General features: G+C 42.8%; 1 protein-coding gene across 7 annotated transcripts in view; it reads left to right on the plus strand.

Moving 5' to 3' along the window:
- The window catches only part of MAP4 (microtubule associated protein 4), a 153,154-nt gene continuing 134,191 nt past the window's right edge, over positions 1 to 18,963 (plus strand). For 5 of the 7 annotated variants that reach the window (XM_068933972.1, XM_068933971.1, XM_068933977.1 and 2 more), the window contains exon 1: positions 1 to 134. The gene's annotated coding sequence lies outside the window, so the exon portion shown is untranslated. The remainder of the gene's footprint in view (positions 135 to 18,963) is intronic. The other 2 variants (XM_068933978.1, XM_068933974.1) reach the window with 2 other exon arrangements.

Consider the following 18,963-nt stretch of genomic DNA (forward strand, 5'->3'; position numbering starts at 1 on the left):
AGTGCGCTCGGCGTGAAGCCAGCAGTCCCTGCGCTCCCTCCTCCCTCTCCCTCCCCCGGCCGGGCCCGCAGGGGAGAGTGACACTCAGCAGGCGGCTCCGTCCCGGCGGCAGCCCGCGCGCCCCTCCGCCTCCGGTAAGGGCCTCGCGCGAAGGCCGGGGGGGAGAGGGCGCGGGGGGACCCCGAGCGGCGGCGGCGGCGGCGGCGGCGGCCGGGCCCGGGCGGAGCCCGCGGGCGGCGGCCCGGGCGGGCAGCGGCTGTGTGGCGCCGGAGACGAGGCGAGGCTGTGGGCGAGGGCACGGCGCGAAGCGGGCCGCTGGCGGTAACGCGGGGAGCGCCGGCCGGGCCGAGCCGAGCCGAGCCGGGCCCAACCGGGCCGGGCCCCTCCCCTGCTGTGTGAGGGGGGGGCTGCGGCGGCGCGCAGCGGGGACGCGCGTCTGAGGGGCGGCGGCGGCGGCGGGCTGCGCCGTGGGTGCGGCCGGCCCCGCTCCCGGCCCCGCTCCCGGCCCCGCTCCCGGCCCCGCTCCCGGCCCCGCTCCCGGCCCCGCTCCCGGCGAGTTGGGGGCTGCCCGGTCCTGCCGAGAGCCCCCTCCGGGCCGGGAGATGCGCTGGGCTCCTGCCGCCTCCCGTCCTGGGAGCGTGCCCGAGTCTGAATTCGAGCCTGAATCTAGTCGGCTTTGGGTTTCTTTCTTTTTTTTTTGATGTTTTCTCATAATTCTTACTTGCGCTGCTGCTTATCTTAATTCTTTCCCCCAAATCCAGAATGAGTATTAAGGTTCTTACTATCTGTAAGAATAAACTAATTTATTTCTTTTTTTTTTAAACTTTTTTTGGGGAGGGAGAAGTGGAAGTATTTTAACTTGAGTTTCTGCATTCTGTAGGTCGGTATTCTTCCTCGCGTACAGTTTTAGCGGTTTGTCTGAAAGACTAGTTGAATACCATCATAAACATCTAAGCGCTTTTTAAATCTTTAAGCTTGTGGAATAGCAGATCTTCTTCTGCACCTCCTTTCTCCGTACCCCCGCTCTTTATGCAGACAGAGCTCTGCGTGTGATGCTGATGTAGCTTCATTTTGCAAACTGAGAAGGCAGGACCGTGCTGGAGTTTTTCAGCTGTAGAACTTTGTTTCCTCTTTGTTACAGCTTGATTATTCCATCTAGTGGTATGTAGTGCTGCAACTTACTAACTCTTCCTTCATTTGAAAAAGTCATAATTCAACTTTGTTTAAAGTAGCGAAGTTAGCGCTGTCAATCACGACAGAAGTAACTACTTGGCCAAGCAAACTTGGCTGTGTCAGAATTGCTTGGACTCCTCCTCTCTTCCCCCCCCTCCCCCCTCCCCCCCCAATGAGAAGTGGTGAATTTTTAATTATCCTTTCAGATGCAGTTTGGAGGATTCATGGGTTTTTGCCCTGCTCAGGTCAAAACAGATAGGTGTTTCAATTCAAAAACAGCCCAACTGATGCGCTACTGCGATAGCAGCCGTATCCTCTGTCTTCTGTTTTCTTTGGTTATACTTGTGTTCTTCCTGATGAATAACAAGCAGAAAGGTAGAATAGTTGATCTGCTTGTCAATGTGACTGTTGACTCCGAAACTGATGGACACTGCTATTAAATCTGTTGTACGTGCCTCTACAGAAATGATATATCAAATAATACAAAGCTGTGTCAGTGGTTTGATGATCATGGTGCTCAAAGTCCAGCTAGGCCACAGCCACTGGTGCGGCTCTGTGAATCATCCTGCCCCCAATCCTTGAGTGATACTAGGGGAGGATCAAGTCACTGCCGTCTTCCGAGAACAAATAGAAGCCTTTTGGTAGTGTGCTTATGCTGAGGGCGGATACGTGTTGAAGCTTTAGTATCTGACTTTATCAGGTTGTTTCTTAAAAGCTAGTAGCTCTGTCAGTCGGCTAACGTGGTCCTAGTCAGGGGTCTGAGGGCCTGGTTCCAAGGCGTGTTGAACACTGCGGCTCGGCGCTGGGAACTGCAGAACCTCACCCTTTGAGGGTATCTGATCTGTTTTAACAGGTTGCCTAATTTGTCTGCGGGAAACTTTGAAGGTTATGAGTAGTATATTGTTGTGGGTAAAGGCATCATTATAGCCCTTGCCCTCTGCTTTGTAAGTGTTGGCTGTGAGCATCGTAGAGAGTGGAGGAACGAGACCAGGAGGTCCCTAACGCAGGACAGCCTCTAGTATCAGCTGCTGAAACCAGGCTGGACTTACTCTGGTATACATGTGTGCAGTGCCCTTACTGTACTGGTAAGTGTTGTTTAAAGGTGGCAATGCTGCTTCAAAAATACTTGGTCTTAGAGTGCTCACTCATTTAACTTTCAGGGACACTTGTTGCGTAATGTCAGGTTTTAAATATTGTTTAAATTGTTCTTTTTATTGCAGCATTAAATTTAAAAAACAGGACAAAACAGAAGCCTGAGACAACCTGATCAACAGAAGTAGAATGGAAATAAAGCAACTTCGTGTGTGTGTGTGTTTTTAAAGAGGCTGTTGGTAAGGATGCGTGGAGGGTGGGGCTATGACTTGATTTCCATTCTTTAGCCTCTTTTATGAAGTGTAATACTTGGTTTAAGTAAATGAATTACATATTTCTTCTGATGTTTGTGAAAAGGCTGACACAGCCTTAATTTTAGTGAAAAGAGCTGTCATTATAATTGAAGTCCAAACCTTCATGGTATTTTAGTGGTTACCTCTCTTCCCTAGAAATAAATGAATCTGAACTGTTAAATTGGATTTGAATTCTAACAGAGTTCAGGTCTAGTTTTAATTTGGACCCACTGCTGTTAGCAAGAAAAATCTATGGCTTGTTCTTGCTCTGGTTTATTCTTTTTAGCTTGTCTTCTGTTAGCTGAAGATAGTGAAAAAGAGTTTAGTTAATTGCGCAGTGTTTAAAACACATTTGTCACTAGGTACATAGCGCTGAGGTACCGATTTCCAAATTCTAATGTGTGCCAAACTTATGACTAAGGGAAGCCACTGGTCAGGCAGGGTATAAATCTGTCAAGATGAGTTCAAACTACTTACAATTCAAATGAAAATGATGGTTACTTGCAAGCCAAGATAATGTATAACTAGATCTTGTTGTAGTCCAAAAAATCCCAAATAAATTATTTTGCTAGTTGAGGCGTAGACTGGAAGATCAAATTTGAATTTCCTCCTCTGAGAACTGGAGTTCAAGGCATGTTACTCATCGTATTGTTGCCAGTCTGATTGTAGATGGCGAATTGTTCTGTGGATGTGTGTCTGGAGTCTCAAAGGAAAACGTAAAGAAACTGATATTGCTTTGAATGGCAGATTATTTCCTGCAGCTTCATGTTTACACCTCCTGTCCCACCTCAAGTAAATTAATCTTTTGCTTAGTTAGATATCCATGTGCATGGCTTCCTGATGTCTTAACAGTGGTATTGAACTGTGTTTTTTTGTTTTGTTGTTTTTTTTTTTTTCTTGAGGGGAAATTAAATTACACTCAGCTGTAGATCAGAGAAATGCAGGGGTCAGCAATCGCAGTAGACAGTGTGCTGGCAGAAGAGCTTAAGCGTTGAGCCTGAGCCATCTCACTGCCACCATCGTCTGTTACAGAAAGTTTGGCTCGCAGAAGGAGGGGTAAAGGTCCTTCGGGTCAGATTCTTGAGTAGGTGGCATAAAAGCTGGGTTGAACAAAGTACAGCCCGTGTGAATAATGCCTTACAGGTAGGCTAGTATAGCAGGCAAACCCATGTTTTCCTTGTGATAAACTTCTCCGGCCTCCTACAACTCAGAAGCCAATTTCATGACTTACTGTTTTGCACATGTAAAAGAATTTCATGGTGGGAAGAAAAGGTCAGTGAAATCAATTGCTGTGGATATAATGCAGACTTTAACTTGGTAGCAATATGAATAAAACATTTTTTGGCTCACACTAGCACCCTATGTTGCTTTTGGGGAGGCTTCTTAATACAGTTTTTGAAATTTAAATGCTAGAAATTAATTCCTGAATTTCTTGGCATTAAAACTGGGCTGTGCGGGAATTCTAACCCCCCAAATTATGGACAGACATTAGTGTCATGCTTAAATAGTATTTAAGCTCTAGCATGTTTTTCTTTTTAAGATATCAGAACAGTGTTGTAGGTTATTGGCAAAGGAAAAAAAAGTGAGCCTGTTTGGGAACAGTTTTTATCTTAGTTATCCTCTGAATAACTTATAAATTGCATGTGTTGTCATACAAGCCCATATTTTGCAAACATTAGTATATTTGATAGCAGAGTGTTTGCAGTTATTGTTCGAGAAAACCTGTGGAACACTGTTGAAAGAGTAAGTGTACTACCTAGATTAAAAAAAAAAAAAAAGGATAAATAACTATATATTCAAACCCCATAATACCCATTCTTCAATTTAAATACTGCTGGATAGTAAGAGGATGGTGGGTTATTTATTGTGTTGCTATAGGCGCATCTCCTCCTGGAAATGAGGAGGGAAGAGTTTGATTTCTTCCCTGCCTACTCAACCTCCTCAATATTAGAAGATATTTGTTGTTGCTCTTTTAGTCCTTCTCTGACGTCTTATGGGTTTTCCTCCTAGTAGAGAGTTGGTAGCCAATTTAGTAGTTCTCCCAAGGAGTAGCAAGATACTAACTCTGAAATAAAGCTTATCACGGCCATGGGCTTTGGACAGAACTAGGAAAGAAAAAAATCATTTTAGTGGCATAATTCAGGCAGACTTTTGTACCGCAATAGACCCTATATTGGCGTTCCTTTAAAAAGCTTAGATTTGTAGTCTCATGGAGTAGTAACTTCTTTGTAAAGGGGTTTCTGTGGACACAAACAGATTTAGAGTTTTCATGACCTGCCCAAAATAATTACGCTACTATGGTGGCTGGAAATAAGGTTAAGTATTAGGTATATCTCTGCACATTGGGTAACGTGACATGCGTGCCGTAGCTAGAGATTAAAATGGGATGATCACTTCATTTATGCTGCATCCTAGCTATCAAGCTACTCGTGTAGCTGCAGGAAGCTTCTAGGAGAAGTATGTAGTTAATCAGAGCCATTAGCATGATTAGGATCCTCGCTGCCATTCTCCACCTACACTCATACTTGCAAATACACTGGATAAGAGGGGCAAAGTGTAAGATGTACTGAGCACAATGCAGGTTCAAACCCAAGGGATGGTCGCTGGGCTCCTAGGTATATGTAGTCGTTCTGGGTTTATATTATTATAACAGGCAGCTTCTTCAGTAAGCTGTGTTGCTGCTGTCTGAACATAAAGTCTTAAAAATCAGCCTTTCAGAGGATCTTTAGCAAGATTGTCAGGAATCCAGTTGAACGTGAAGTAGGCCTGTCTTACTAGTCAGTCAAGTGCTCATAGCTTGCTAATGTTTCATATCTAGCAGGTACCAACACTTTAATGCCTTCGTCCGTATTTGATGATGAAGTGGCATCTTCTTTCTTTTGTTGGGTCGGTGCTGTCCTTGACTTGATGGGAAGTGCCAGTATGGCCAGGGGAGTGAGTCACACACTATGTAATCCTGCAAGAAGATGCCCAGTTTTAGACTGAGACTGAGGCTGGGTGAATTGCTTGCAGTTAGGCTGGTGGAATTTTGGGCAGGGCTGATTAGAACTGAAATAAGCCAAAAAAAAGGAGGTCGTTCTGTAACTTCTTTGTTCAAGATATCTCCCTTTTCAAAACTTAATTGTTGGGAAGATACTGTATATATTAAAGCTAGATCTTTTGGAAAAAGCAAGCTTCTCTCTGAGTGTGGTTAGGTCATACATTTCCAGCGCATTCCTGCCTGGGAGTGAGTCATTGTTCCTTTTGTAAAATTGCATTACGGCTACATCATCCTGGAAAGCTGCTTTTCAGCTGAATTTAGGGTGTTGACACTTGCTTTAAACAAAGTAAAACTATGAGAGCTTTTATCAGATGAATTTCAAAGTATGTTTACATACTATCCAGTTACGACTCCTGAAGTGTTAGGATATGAGATCAATTCATACTTGCTAGTGAAAATCCTTTGGTGCTGGGGATGCCGCTTTCTGAGCGTGCTTGTTTTGATTCCCTTCTCCTTCCCTCCCCCCCCCCCCCCCCCCCGAGTTTTTGAACCCTCAGTTCTCAAACTGACGACTTTCATGTATATGTGCACGTTACTTAATTGAGGTTTGTAATCCTTAAAATCCCCTGAAAGTGAGAAGAAATATGCATGTGCCTTTTTTTTCCCCCCCCTTCTCCCCCCCCCCTTCAACCAACTTCTCACTTGTTTCTTGCACTTACTGTGGTATGTCTAACCATAGCTCTGCTATAGGTACTCTGGCAGTTTGTCCTTCTAGGAGCTTGGGACTGAGGGTTTAGTACCATATTAAGGCTATTTTTCTGAAACAAAACTTCTTTGAGGTGCCAGCCCTCTTCCGTGTTACACTTTCATAATGCTCTCTGCTATGTCAACACAACTATTTGTGGACTGTGCTGTAAAATGGGTCAATGATCAGGTGGGATTTCTAGAACTATTTTTAGAAGCTGAATCAGTTCCGTTAAAGAGGAGGTAGAACGAAGCAGTTGGAGAAGGAGATGCCAAGAGCACGTCAAACTGGCTTTCTGTTGTTGCAGAAAATGTGATGGAGAAACACTGTCAGTGGTATGACTGAGTAAGAGCAGTGCAAAGCATTGAGGCTTCAAAAAAAACGTATATACCTTCTGTTGGAAAGGCAAGGCAAGCCAGAATATTACTGGAAATCTGAGAGTTGTGCTTTGGTGGGAGTTTTCCTGTAATCCCTCCTGGAGGATATCATGTATTTTCTGAGAGTCCAGCTGTTAGCGGTTTAAACTTGACTTGGCCTTAGGGACTCCAAGAGGAGGCGGTCTGCAGTTCTGTAAAAGGCTGTTCGTAAAGGGTTCGGCTAACGTCCATCTGGCCTATTAGGTGCTGTTGATGGTGACTAATGATGTTCTCACACGCTCTCTTCCCACATAGATAAGTATGGCTTGGTCTGTGTTAGAGTAGTCCTGTGAAATTATTAATAATGTCAGTTCTGAAATACTATTGGAAATACTGAGAAACCCTACTGCAAACAGCAGCTTATGGAAACCATTTTAAAGCATAATTGCGGCCTCTGCTTGTAGGACATCCAAGTGCTTAATTCCTACCTGTAGCCTGATTACTGTCTACAGTCAGGTTCCCTTTCTATCGGAATGAAATAGCTTTAATAACAATGAAACTTAAGGTGGTTGCTTCTTTTTTTCTTCTTTTCCTCTCTCATCCCTTCCCAGGCCTCTTTGAGGCCTACTTCTCTTAATCTTCCGACGCTGCAAAGGTTGCTCCTCTTTTGCTTTTTGTTTAGTATAGTGCTGCTCTTAGATATGTTTCTATGCTTATTTGCACTGCTCTTAAGGAATCTCGGAACGGTTTTACTGCTGTCCGTAGGTAGCTAATTAATAGCAGTGAAAGTAGCTGCAATTCTTAAGACTCTGGAAAAGCAAAGACAAATTTCATAAGCCAGCTGCAGCAGAAGCTTCAAATTAGGCTCTGCAGGCGTAGGAGGCAGAGGAATGAGACAAAGAAAACTGAGTCACAGACTCTTCCTTCCTCCTGACTTTTGTGTCAGGAGTGAATGATTTCTCTTCTTGGTTGTAAAATGAAAGCAGAGTCGGAAAAGGGTTTTCAATGAGCTAGATGATTTGGGCTTCTTACTCAGCAGGAGCTGTGGATTTTAAGGTACAACTGCATATACAGACAACCTTAACCTTTTACTGAATCCTGAAAATAAAATGTCTTAAGATTAGTTACTGATTCACAACTTCAAAAATATTACTCTGATTTTAACTCATATTATAACTCATATATACTGATATCTGCTCCTATCCTTGAAAAGGCAAAGATGAACCTTTGAAAAGGAACTTGGGATATAAAGGAAACACTTCAAACTGTTTTATTATTAGAGAGGAAACGTTTGGTCAGCACAGCAACTGATACTTTTTGTTTGAGCGTTTGCCTTCCTGCTGCGGTATGTCGAATGCCGCTGCCGAAGTGTAAGTTAGCTCCACCTACCCCAGCACTGTAAGAAACTTCCAGTTGGACGAAATGATTGGAAATCGCTGCCAGGATGTCTGTGAAGCTAGTAGTCATTGCAGATGTTCACATCTCGAGTTAAATGTTTTTGGTACCAAGTATTATGTCACCTAATATATGTGTATCAGGTGGTACTGCTGTGACTCGGACGATGGGAACTCCATGTAGGATGCTGTGGGTGGCTTAACCAAATTTTATGTAACAAATCTGCATCTACACTTGAATCTATAATATACTTAATCTTCAGTGTTAGTCTTTTTTGGATGTTTTTAATCTGTGGTTAAAGCATACTTGTATATATATATATTTTTTTTTTCTTAGAGTGTATTTTAACCATTTAGCTCCAGCATGAACATTAAAGATGTATTCATCTTTTGTTCTTGAGGGCTATATATATATTTTTTTCCAATTAGTCTCTTGAGTAAAATGTGTGAGTTTGTGTGTGTGTGTTGTGGGTTTTTTTTTGTCATTGGGATTTGGACAGATCACGTAGGGCAATAGGATCAAGTGTCACATTGGGGATTACATATTTGTCCTGCGGTGACCCTCTTAGCAGCTTGCATTGGTGTAATTGGTGAATGACTGACTGGATTTATAGGGTTGTATACCTGCATTAGCAGTGTTTGATGTAACCCTAGCTTATTTGCTTTTGCACCAACATAATTTCAGGTTGAGAATTCTCTTTTAAAGGAAAATCCTACAATTTGCCTGAATCTAGCATTTACATGCCTATAGTTCTCTTTAAATATAATGCTTATTTTACTTGGATTAATGGTTAAGCTTGTGAGTGTAGATAAGTATTATATGACATTGAAAACCAAATGTCTCCAATAAGCTGTATTTATTTCAGAGCTGTGGCATTAATTTGATAGATGTCAATGGTGTTTAAAAAAAAAAAAAAAAGGTGCTGTCCTGTTGCATCATTAACTCATTATATTCTGAGTAATTTTGAAGAGTTGTTATAGTTTTGATAACAAGAATAAAGAGATTAATGTACTGTGTGTTTCTTTTTTTTTTTTTTTGACAGCTTTCATGAGAATCCTTCTCCTGCAATGAGTAAATATAAATTTGAAAGATTCATACTGGGTTGGAGGTGAGCCTGGGGAGCGTAATGAAGCTTCTTGCAACCTCAAGCTTAGTAGCTTTCTTCAGCTAAGAACTTAACTTGCCAAATTACCGCTGAGAGCTGATATTGCTAAAAGACTTCCCTATGGGCACGTCCTTCCATGCTTGTCTCTCAACGTGACTCTTGAAGCTTCTTTTTGTAGCTGATGCTAGTTACTGCTGGAGACAGTAACTTCCCTAGGATTTTCTGTTTTGATCTAGTCTGCAGTTGCAAATGCAAATGCTTGTCTGCGTCCAGTGTGTGCTCCCCTCTCTTGGCAGAGCCTGCTGGACTTGCTATCGGGTAACGAGCACCCAAAGGTGGATTAGTCAATGGCTGTGGATTGCACTTAACAAGAAAAGCTGAATTTGACAGGCAGCTAGAAATCTCTCTACACATTCAACAGAGGTTTTCCGTTCTAAAGCATTGACTTTTAAAATTATTTATTTATTTATTTTGTTATTACCATGAGTTGTTTTTGTGCTTGAGGGTCTGCTCCACTCCACTGCTACTGCTGCTTTGCTCTATCCGCTTCTGTTCTTTGCATCCATATCAGTTGGACTGGTGTCTGACCCGCACTGCTGTTTTCCTCTGTCTGTGGTTTTGCCTACCAGATTCTCTTTATAGGTCATCTGAGAGTATTGGATGTATGTGGTTTCTTTTTTCCCCCCTTCCTTCTTCAAAGGTCCTTTTAATAAAAAGGCTATTTGAGGGTTGGTTGGAGCATGTAATTTCATACAGCACTCTTAGACATCTAAACTCTGGTTGGTATCAGCTGATGGCATGTCTTATTTAAACATGTTGTAGATCTCTCAAAATTTTCCCTCAGGGCTTGACTTCCTGTGATAAAATGAGATTTCCTTTTCAAGTAGATGGTCCAAAAGTGACACTGGGAGGACAGAAAAATTATTTTGGTAGTTGACTGTCAGACAGAATGAAAAGTCATACTCAGGTTTGTACTAGCAACTTGAACTCCCTTTGAAAAGTGAGAGGAATACATTTAGAGCTCAAGTAGAGGAGTGACCGGGTCAGAGCTGTGGAAGGGAAGCTAAGTTATTAGGGACAGAGCTGTACTGTGTGCATGCAGTATGCTTCTTAAAAGACTTAACTCCTTCCAAACTACATTTTTATTTCCTCAAATAAGAGTTGCTGTGTTATTCTTGTGCATAATGTATTTCCAAAGTTGAACTTCTGAGAGTCATGTTGACTTTCCCTCTGTTGACTTGAATATTGAATATTTTTATTCTTAATCAAGTTTGGTTTTTTTTTTTTTTGAATAATGCCAGAACAGAATTCTTTCCTTTCTCCTGCATTTTTCTTTTCTCCCTTGCTCGTATGGCTATCTTGAAAAGACTTGTGCAGTAGTCAAAACTGGCTTTTTATGCTATGAGTAGGGCAGCGTTGAATAGCAGCGTTCCAAAAGCAAAGCCCTTTGCTCAAGGGTGATCGTTAAGGGACGGCTATGTACACCCGGGGAAGCCAACTGGATTCTGGCAAAGGGTCACTAAACGTATTGAGATCTCCTAGTCTGTTCCTGAACTAAGAGTTCAACTTCAGAGCTGCGTGCTAGCTACAAGCCACAGTGGGATTGGCTGTTCTTGCAAGTGTGATGTTCACATGTATTCACACTGAGGCGGGGAATATGCGTGCATACATATTGGGGGGGAAAAAAAAATCTGTGTATGGCTCTTCTTAAGGGCTTTAAAATTGATGATTAATTCCAGATATTCATGTCTTATTGTGTAATGAGATAACTTTATATCTTCTTGCTCATTATGTCTTTTACGATGTTTCCCTTTTGCTGTTTTTGCGTCTGGTACCGCTTTGTGTCCCTTCTCGCCTCAGGGAGGGAGTGGAGAGGGACGGAGCAGTTAACTTAATTCCTAGTTCTGTTTGTTACTCTCCTGCATCCTAAATAAGCTGTGCTAAAATGCTGGGCTTTGAAATAGTGCTGACACTTTTAAAGAGTCATCTTCAGTGAAAAGAATGGGGGAATTTACTTCTCTTGCCCCCGCTTTCAGCCTGAGCTGAATGCAAATGCGATGTTGTATTGTGAATAATACGTTTGTAGCTCTGGGTAAGGTCTGAGGTCAACGTATCTAGATTTTCAGCAGAGCTCAAGTATACCAGTAAACACTGTACATGGAGCGTTCCTGAATGTAATATCGTTTCAGCATCTCCCGCTCCCTTTCCCCCCAAAGAGTAAAAAGGAGAGACAATTTCTATGGGTGTAATAAGCCTGTGCGTTTAGTCAAGGTTGGGACTTCCAGTCTTTAAAGCCTGATCTTGTAGGAGTTGGCCAGCTGGTCTGGAGTCGTTAGTGAGACCATCCCTCTGTCTGTCTTCTGACCTCCTTTTCTTTGTCAGCTTTCTCTTAGAGGAACTGCGTTTGGGGAGTGGGAGGAATGCAGACTGCCTGCGAGAAATGTTCTTGGCGCTGCTGATCAGCGATGTTAATGAAAGCAGTGCTCTCCATCCTGTGCTAATAGGACCTAAATGCCCACCGATCATCTCCTAACGCCGCTCCACAGATGGCATAGCTTACCAAGACCAAACTCCTCCTGATCTTTGTTGTATCCTGCAGGCAAGGTGCTCTCCTGTGGAGCTGGGAAATATGAAATAGTGCCTGGCGCTTATGCAGATTCATTTATGACAGAAGCCTTATCTGCTTTTTATCTGTGATATGCCTGTAGAAAGCCTGAAAGTACCTAAGATTGAGCAAAATTAAACTATTTTTCTTCCTCTGAGTCAGGGGTATGTTTATTTTCTCTAGTATATAATTTATCTGTAGCCTTATTTTTCAGCAGCCAAATATGCTGACTGTGCCTGTTGTATTTCCCCAATGAAATTCTTTGGCAAGCTTTACGTCTTCTAATATCGTTTTGAGGTGCTGATGTAATCAAATGGTTGAACATGAACTGAACATAAAATTATACAGTGCAGAACTTGCTCTTAAAATCTGTATGGAACTAAACTCTATTTGTTCTTCTTATATATTTACAGTATGCATGTGTTATTTAGTGATCTTGCTTTTGCTTTAGTTGAAGAAATGTCAAGTTAATTTACTGAATGCTTTGGGGGGGTTTCAAGGCTGGCCAGTATGTATCTATAGCATCTCATCAGAATTCCACCAGGAGTTATTTTTGCAAATGTGTTTTAATGAACTAATTCAGCGCAGCATCTGATTGCAAGTTTGAAGAGGTTAACACAGTAAACATAAGAGTAGGCAATCTAAGTTGAAATGCATTAGAGCATGCTCACTGTAGAACTGTAAAATCATATTTTCTCAATAGTTGTCACTTGGAAAAAAAAATCAGTTTATAAATTGAGAAATAATATATGTACAGGTTGACAAGCAAACCTTCTGATACAGAAGTGAAAAACAGAGGTTGTCTCTGATCTTACCTAGCACATAAAGATGCTGTTGAAGGTTGGTCTTTTCCCCCTCCTCTTCCTGCGAAATTTTTAACCTAGATATTAAAAAAAAAAACTTCGGAAGTGAATTGGAGGATCTACATGATTTTGTTGTTAAATTATTTTAATTTTCAAATGAAAGATGATTGGATCTAACTACTTTAAGCAATATAAGCTTTGGATTAAGCTGAAAGATATTATTAGGTCATAAAGAGGAATCAAACTGCAAAGGGAAGCTGTACATCTACCAGCCGCTCTTCTCACTTATTGATACCAGATTTTTTTCAAAGTCGTTTTTTCAGCTTTCCTGTTAATACTTGAGGTTCTAACCCAGGCTTTTCCTTGGGGTTGGGGTTGGAGGGAGAAGAAATGCTAGAAAAAAATGCTTGAAATCAAGGACACTTTCCACTTCCATAGAATATTTGTGTGTGTGTGTGGGGGGGGGGGGGATCAAGGGGAAGCACAACTAGGACAGGTCAGCCAGAAGGTGCCTCCAGCTGGGCATCCTGCCTGCGCTCGTCTGGTCTGGCACCCTGTCATCCACAGGGACCAAATGCTGATGCGTCCTGCTGAGCTCTCCCAGGTTCCTTGGAGACCACCGATTAACTGTGATTTTTCTTTTGTGGCTGATATCCCCCTAAATGACAAAGTGTTCACTAGTCTAATTGCTCTTTGAACCCGCAGAAACTGTTGTTACCGCTACAGGAAATTATAGACAGATTGCGCAGAGTGGCTATGTAGGACGAGATACTCTTTTGCACATCTTGTTTCAAGGCTGCTCTTGATAAGGAGTGGCAACCGTAGTTAGTTCCCTTGCGTGGGAAGAGATGGCAAATAATCGCCGTACCGCGCTGTTCTTTATTTGATGGACCCCTCTCATGAGCATTCCTACTCATTTCTTTTCAAGGCTGAAAATCCCTGGTCTGTTTTGCCTTTCTTCCTAGCAAAGCTACCACATACTTCTTGTGCTCCTTGTAGCCCATTTTTGTACCACTTCCAAGTCTATTTTATTATCTTAGAGATTGGAGTGGAAGAGCAAACAGAAGTATGTTGCGTTCAAGTTGTGGTGCACCGTGGATTTATACAGCAGCATAATGTTTCCTGTTTTATCCTTTGTTTTCTGGCTTTCCATGCTTGGGTGGTGGTGAGTGTGTGCTGACTTCTCTTAACAACTTGCAGTGGAGCCTTAGGTATTTAGTGGTGGCTTTTGTACGACAGCCTGCTTGTACTCCAGACTTTATGTGCGATTCTGTGCGCGCTTTAGGTGCGTGATAAGGAGTCTTCTAAACAGACTCTTCATCCGTGTCACCAGTGCTGACCTATTATGACAAAAAAAGCCTTTCATTCAGAAGGCACATAACTGATAAACAGGCAAGCGCTGATGTTGTTGAGGAACTAACCTAGCTCAAAAGACTCTAGAGCTCTGAATAAAAAAGATTGTCTTTGGTTAGCGCTATTACCTTTGTCTTCTCAGCAGAATTTATCAAACTTCCAGCTTGCATGTCATGTTAGTCGCCCTTGTGTCCCCATTTATCTCCTCTTCTGAAAGTTTTTCTTTTGATATGACAAAGCATGGGAGCCATAAGGTTTGGATTAAAGCTTTGCATTATACTCCCTTTTTCAGTATTATGCTTCTGAAAAGTATGTGGAAGGTAGTGTATTTCTTGGGGGGGGGGTAGGATTTTTGTATGTGGTGGTTGTTGTTGTTTTTTGTCCGGAGGTTGCCTATGGGTTGTTCGTGGCTACTGGGTTTTTACTACATGACTTTTGTTGGATTGCCCCTTGTTCTTTAAAAAACAAAACAAAAACCCGCAGTCCATTCAAGATGCCCACTGGATTGATCTGATTAAAGACTATCATTTGCTTTCCCATTTATTTTGGGTGAACTCTAGGTTAATTGAGTGACTCATTCATTCCATCTAGCTAAGACCAAAAGGCTGCAGAGCCTGGTGGATTCCAGGCAGCAGATGCCTTGATAAAAGAAGAAACAAACCAACCGCGGGGTCAGACTTCCCAAAGCCTCTGGGCTTCCTTCTGAAAAGTGAGTTGAGAAGGTACAAACTGTGCCCCACTAGAGAGCTGTGGCATTGATTGTTTCCTTGAACATAATCAAAGTTTTTTTTTTTTTTTTGATTCCTGAAGACTGCATAACTTCTAGTTTACTTGCCTTTGTTCTTAATTTCTATGATGTAGCCAGCAATAAATGCCACTGCGTTTATGATCTTTTTCAAGTGTGTGCTATACAATGACAAATTTTAATTCTACCTCCATTTTTCTCCTGCTGCTTGGGGCTGAGATGAGAATTGTTATCACTGTAGCAAAATAGTGGGCAAGGTTCAAATACCGAAAGGTTCAGCTGTGCAGCAGAATGAATAGGACACTCGGGTGTCAGCAGTCTTGGGTCCTGGCTTTATGTTCTTAGGTATTTCTGCTTTTATCCAACAAGCATCTTGCATGAAACATGGAAACAGGAGTCCAAACCGAGAATGCTCAGCTAGGAGGGGGATAGACAGGGTGAGTCTTGCTGGTGTTTCAGGCTTCGTAACATGTGTGTTCTTGTCTTGCTTACCTGTGGAAGCTGACCACTGTGTCTGAAGAGTCGGAGGTGGCTACTTGGCTGGCAACATGCTCTCCCAAAGTAGGTAGATGGGTTTGAATGTTTTCAGTCTGCAGAGGAAATTGAACTGGGATCTCCGGCTTCCATAGTGTGGAGTCATCTTCATGTAAAATCGGGGCACCCTACATGCTTTGGTGTTCTTTGAGCTTAATGCTGTTTGTGCGTGTTCGGCAGGCTCGGAGTGTATTTGTGGGATCAGCTTCTCTGGAGGCCTGGGTGGGGATGCCAAAACTTTTGAGTCTAGAATATGTTAGATGTTCAGCTTAGTCAAGGTGCCAGCACCATCGGACAGGTAAAACATCAGAGCTGTGAACAGTGAAGCTTTGGAGAATTTAGCTGTCTAGAGCCTCTTGGGTGCTGGAGAAGATTAGGTAATCTTTCTTGAATTGATCTTTCGAGTGTAGGTGTCCAAACTTCTCCAACCTGAACTCTAGGAGCCCAAGGCCAGTTTTTGGATTTTATATTAAAAAAAAAATTAATATGGACACTTTTCTTCTTTCTTCAGCATCCTCTTGCTTTTTGTGCTCTTCTGTTGCCTGTCCTTCTTGCTTGTTCTTCAGGAAGGGTACTTTGCACTGTAGCAATCTTCTCCCGCTGTCCTGGCATATTCTTTTGCAGCCTGAGGCCAGGTTTGGACAGTTTAGGATCTTTTCTCCTTGCTTTTGGAATGAGTGCCAAGCACAACTGAAGTGAACTTGTGGAGTCTAAAGCGTCGCTTCTTTCAAGCACCAAGAAAAACAAACAAACAAACCCTCCTCAAACACTCTGATATCTGGAGTAAGAAGTTGATCCATTTATCACATTTCTAATAACTTGGCTAAAAGTTGTGAAAGGTCTCTGAAGCATTCTAACTGTGAAGGGCTGGAAACTTAAAAAAGGGGAAAACCCTAGGGAAGTCCTGAATATTTCCTGATCAGTAAAGCAAGCCTTTCTTGAAACTTCCTCTTTACAAATTAATAATCAAATGAAGCTAACTTCCTGAGGTACAACAGCACGTTAACAGAAGGATTTTTTGATAGTTTACTGTTAGGAATGATCTCACCCTAGTGAGCAATTGGTCGCTGCACAATGCTCCAACTCTTTGCTGAAACAAAAGTATGTTGCGTTGACCACCGAATAATCTGTTTGCTCGTGTGACGCTGGAGTGGAGCCAGGCGTGCGTTCAGATGCGGTCGTCGGATGGCAGCAGGTAGAAGATGCTGCCCGTGTAGCTCTTTCCTTCAATTTAGAAACAAGATCTAATCATCCAGGTGGGCTAAGCAGGAACGGTTTCCTGTAAATTTGATGAATTTCCTGTTTTTCTGGCAACCACATTGATTTAAGACCGTATATGGAAGATTAAATAAAAATGGTATATCGGTGATCTCTTACTTCATAGTTTTAAGTTACTGTTTGTTTATTTTAAAGCTTAGTACAGCGAGTCAGTCAGCCTTCTGTATTAAATGCACTCATTTGTATTCCACACTGAACTTCTGTCTTGCCAGAGCGAGAAATTAAGGCCTCTCTTAAGTGGGTTAGATTAGTTTATCTAATGTTCCCTTCAGACTCTTAATTATGGTGTCACAGACTTGCGCAACAAAATGGTTCAATGATTCCTGCCGCTCCTGTGTAGTCTCCTGCTCGGAGGAAGCCTTGGCGTATTGACTGCCAAGTGTTAAATAGCAGTATATTTGTGCTGTGGTGACTTAGGCCCGCTAGCCTACCTTGGGTAGGAGGACTCCTCTCCTCTCCCCCCAGTACTGTGCGCTTCATAACAGGAGCTGCTTCTCCTTTGGGCAGTAGACAACTGAATTGCAGTAAAAACCCTGGAAACAACAGAACTTTATTTGGGGAGTGCAAGCTACCGTAATTGGAGACAAGATGCCATGTGTTTTCCACCTGTCCTCATTTTAAAGAATACTAAAACTAAATTTTTCTTTAAAATGTGCAATTACTTAGAAAAATGGCTCTGGGGAGAAGAAAGCCCCGCTACTCTGCGTCCCCCGTTCTTGTGGGGGTTGACAATTGTATTTGTCTGGCTTAACTTGCCAGAAACAAAACCTAGCTTGGCTCGTTTTAGGTGGACTTCAAAAATTAGATGTACCATACTTGAAGTTGTAGCAGCTCAGAGTTTTTGTGTTCTTGGATTTCTCTCTGGGGTATGGTTATTCGCAGTCCTTGGGTGCGCTGAGAGCAGCACACCGAGTCCTGGGCAGTGCGTGTGGCGGGAAGTCAAAAAGTTTGAGTGTGCCCAAATGCAAATATTTTTATTTCTGTCCAGAAGGCAGCCTCGCGTGTTTAAACAGAGAGCTGTTCTGGGCCTGTCGCCCCGACCAGCCTCCCCGGACGCACGAGCACGGCGCTGCCGTCGGGGTGGAGGGAGGGACGTCGACTAGAAAGCCTCTCTCTTGGTGCTGGAGCAGCTCCTAGGGTTGGGTCATAGGCCAGCTGAAGCCTTGCTACACTGGAGAAGGGAGGCACCGCGTGTGTGCCTGCCGTCTCCCTCGCCAGTCTGTCGGCTTCCCTGTGCGTTTTGTGGCTCTGCAGAACTTGCTTCCAATAGCTGTAGAGCAATAGGAATCGTATGGATTAAGTACACTGTTGAAAACTGGTTTTATTGGTGCATCTGAAACACTTCCCTGAAGGAATTAACTTTCATCCAGTCTTACAGTACTTACTGTAGTGTATTCACATAGTTTTTGATTTCTGAAGACTTATATATAAAAATGAGAATTTATTTGAGATTTTTAAGGTAGTAAATCTGTGCACTGCTTTACTTGATCATGATGCAACGTGTGCTTACTGTACTGCTTCAGTCTTGGTGGGAAACTGCTGCTCTCTACATACCGAAAGCAGGTATCACTCGTCGTCCTTGATAAGCGTGGAAGAAGGATCTGGGAGACCGATGCCATTTGAACTAAGGAGAATGCTCACTACAGCTCACGCTCACGGGCATAGTCCGTGCTCCCTTCTGCTTAGGCAGTCCTCGCTGTGACGACACTGAAAAACTAAACCTGCTCCTCTGCCTTCAGCACAAAAATAGGTTCTGTTGGGAAGCAATTTTCTAAGAAGTATGCTCCCTTTTTTTTTCCCTCCCCTCTAGTTCTTCTCCTTCTCACTCTTTAATCACTGTGACTGGGTAGCAATTTGCAAAGGTGAAGCAAAACAAGAATAGATGAGTCGATCGTGTTCCCCAGACCTCTATCTGCTTTTTGCAGTGACCAGAACTACTGATGGAATCGTGACTTTTTCCCCCCCACTCTAACAGTGCATTGCAGTGTCCCGGAGCAGGAGGCAGAGTGAACGTTGGGTGAATGGTCTTGCACCGAGATGCTCCCTTCCAAGCCTGTCTGCGTCAAACGCACCGCTCCATATATCGCGTCTCAAATATTGAAATAATTTGTCCATCGGTTCTGGTTTAACATAGCTGTCTGCCCCTCGCTGTAACCTGTCGTTGTCTGATGCTGGCTGCTAAGACTCCATCCCATTCATTTATGCCAAGTGGAACAAATCTGTTTTGAAGGCAGTTGCATAATGGCAGACTGGTGTGCTTTCTCTATACTAGTTAATATTTTGCTAACTTCAGAAACATTCTATCTTAATAGCTCTTCTACGGTTGTAAATAAATACCTGAAGGATTTATCAGGTAAGTTCAAGGCCGGTCAGCTTTGTCTTCAATTTGCTAAGCAGTGATTCCTTAGTTTAATTACAGCCGTTATTTTTATGCATTATGTGTTAATGTGCTCTAGCTCAAACTAAACATTTAAGTTATCTGCAAACTGGCACTGAATCTTATTCT

Source organism: Struthio camelus, chromosome 2, assembly GCF_040807025.1.
Source record: "Struthio camelus isolate bStrCam1 chromosome 2, bStrCam1.hap1, whole genome shotgun sequence".
In the NCBI taxonomy this organism is placed as follows: domain Eukaryota; kingdom Metazoa; phylum Chordata; class Aves; order Struthioniformes; family Struthionidae; genus Struthio; species Struthio camelus.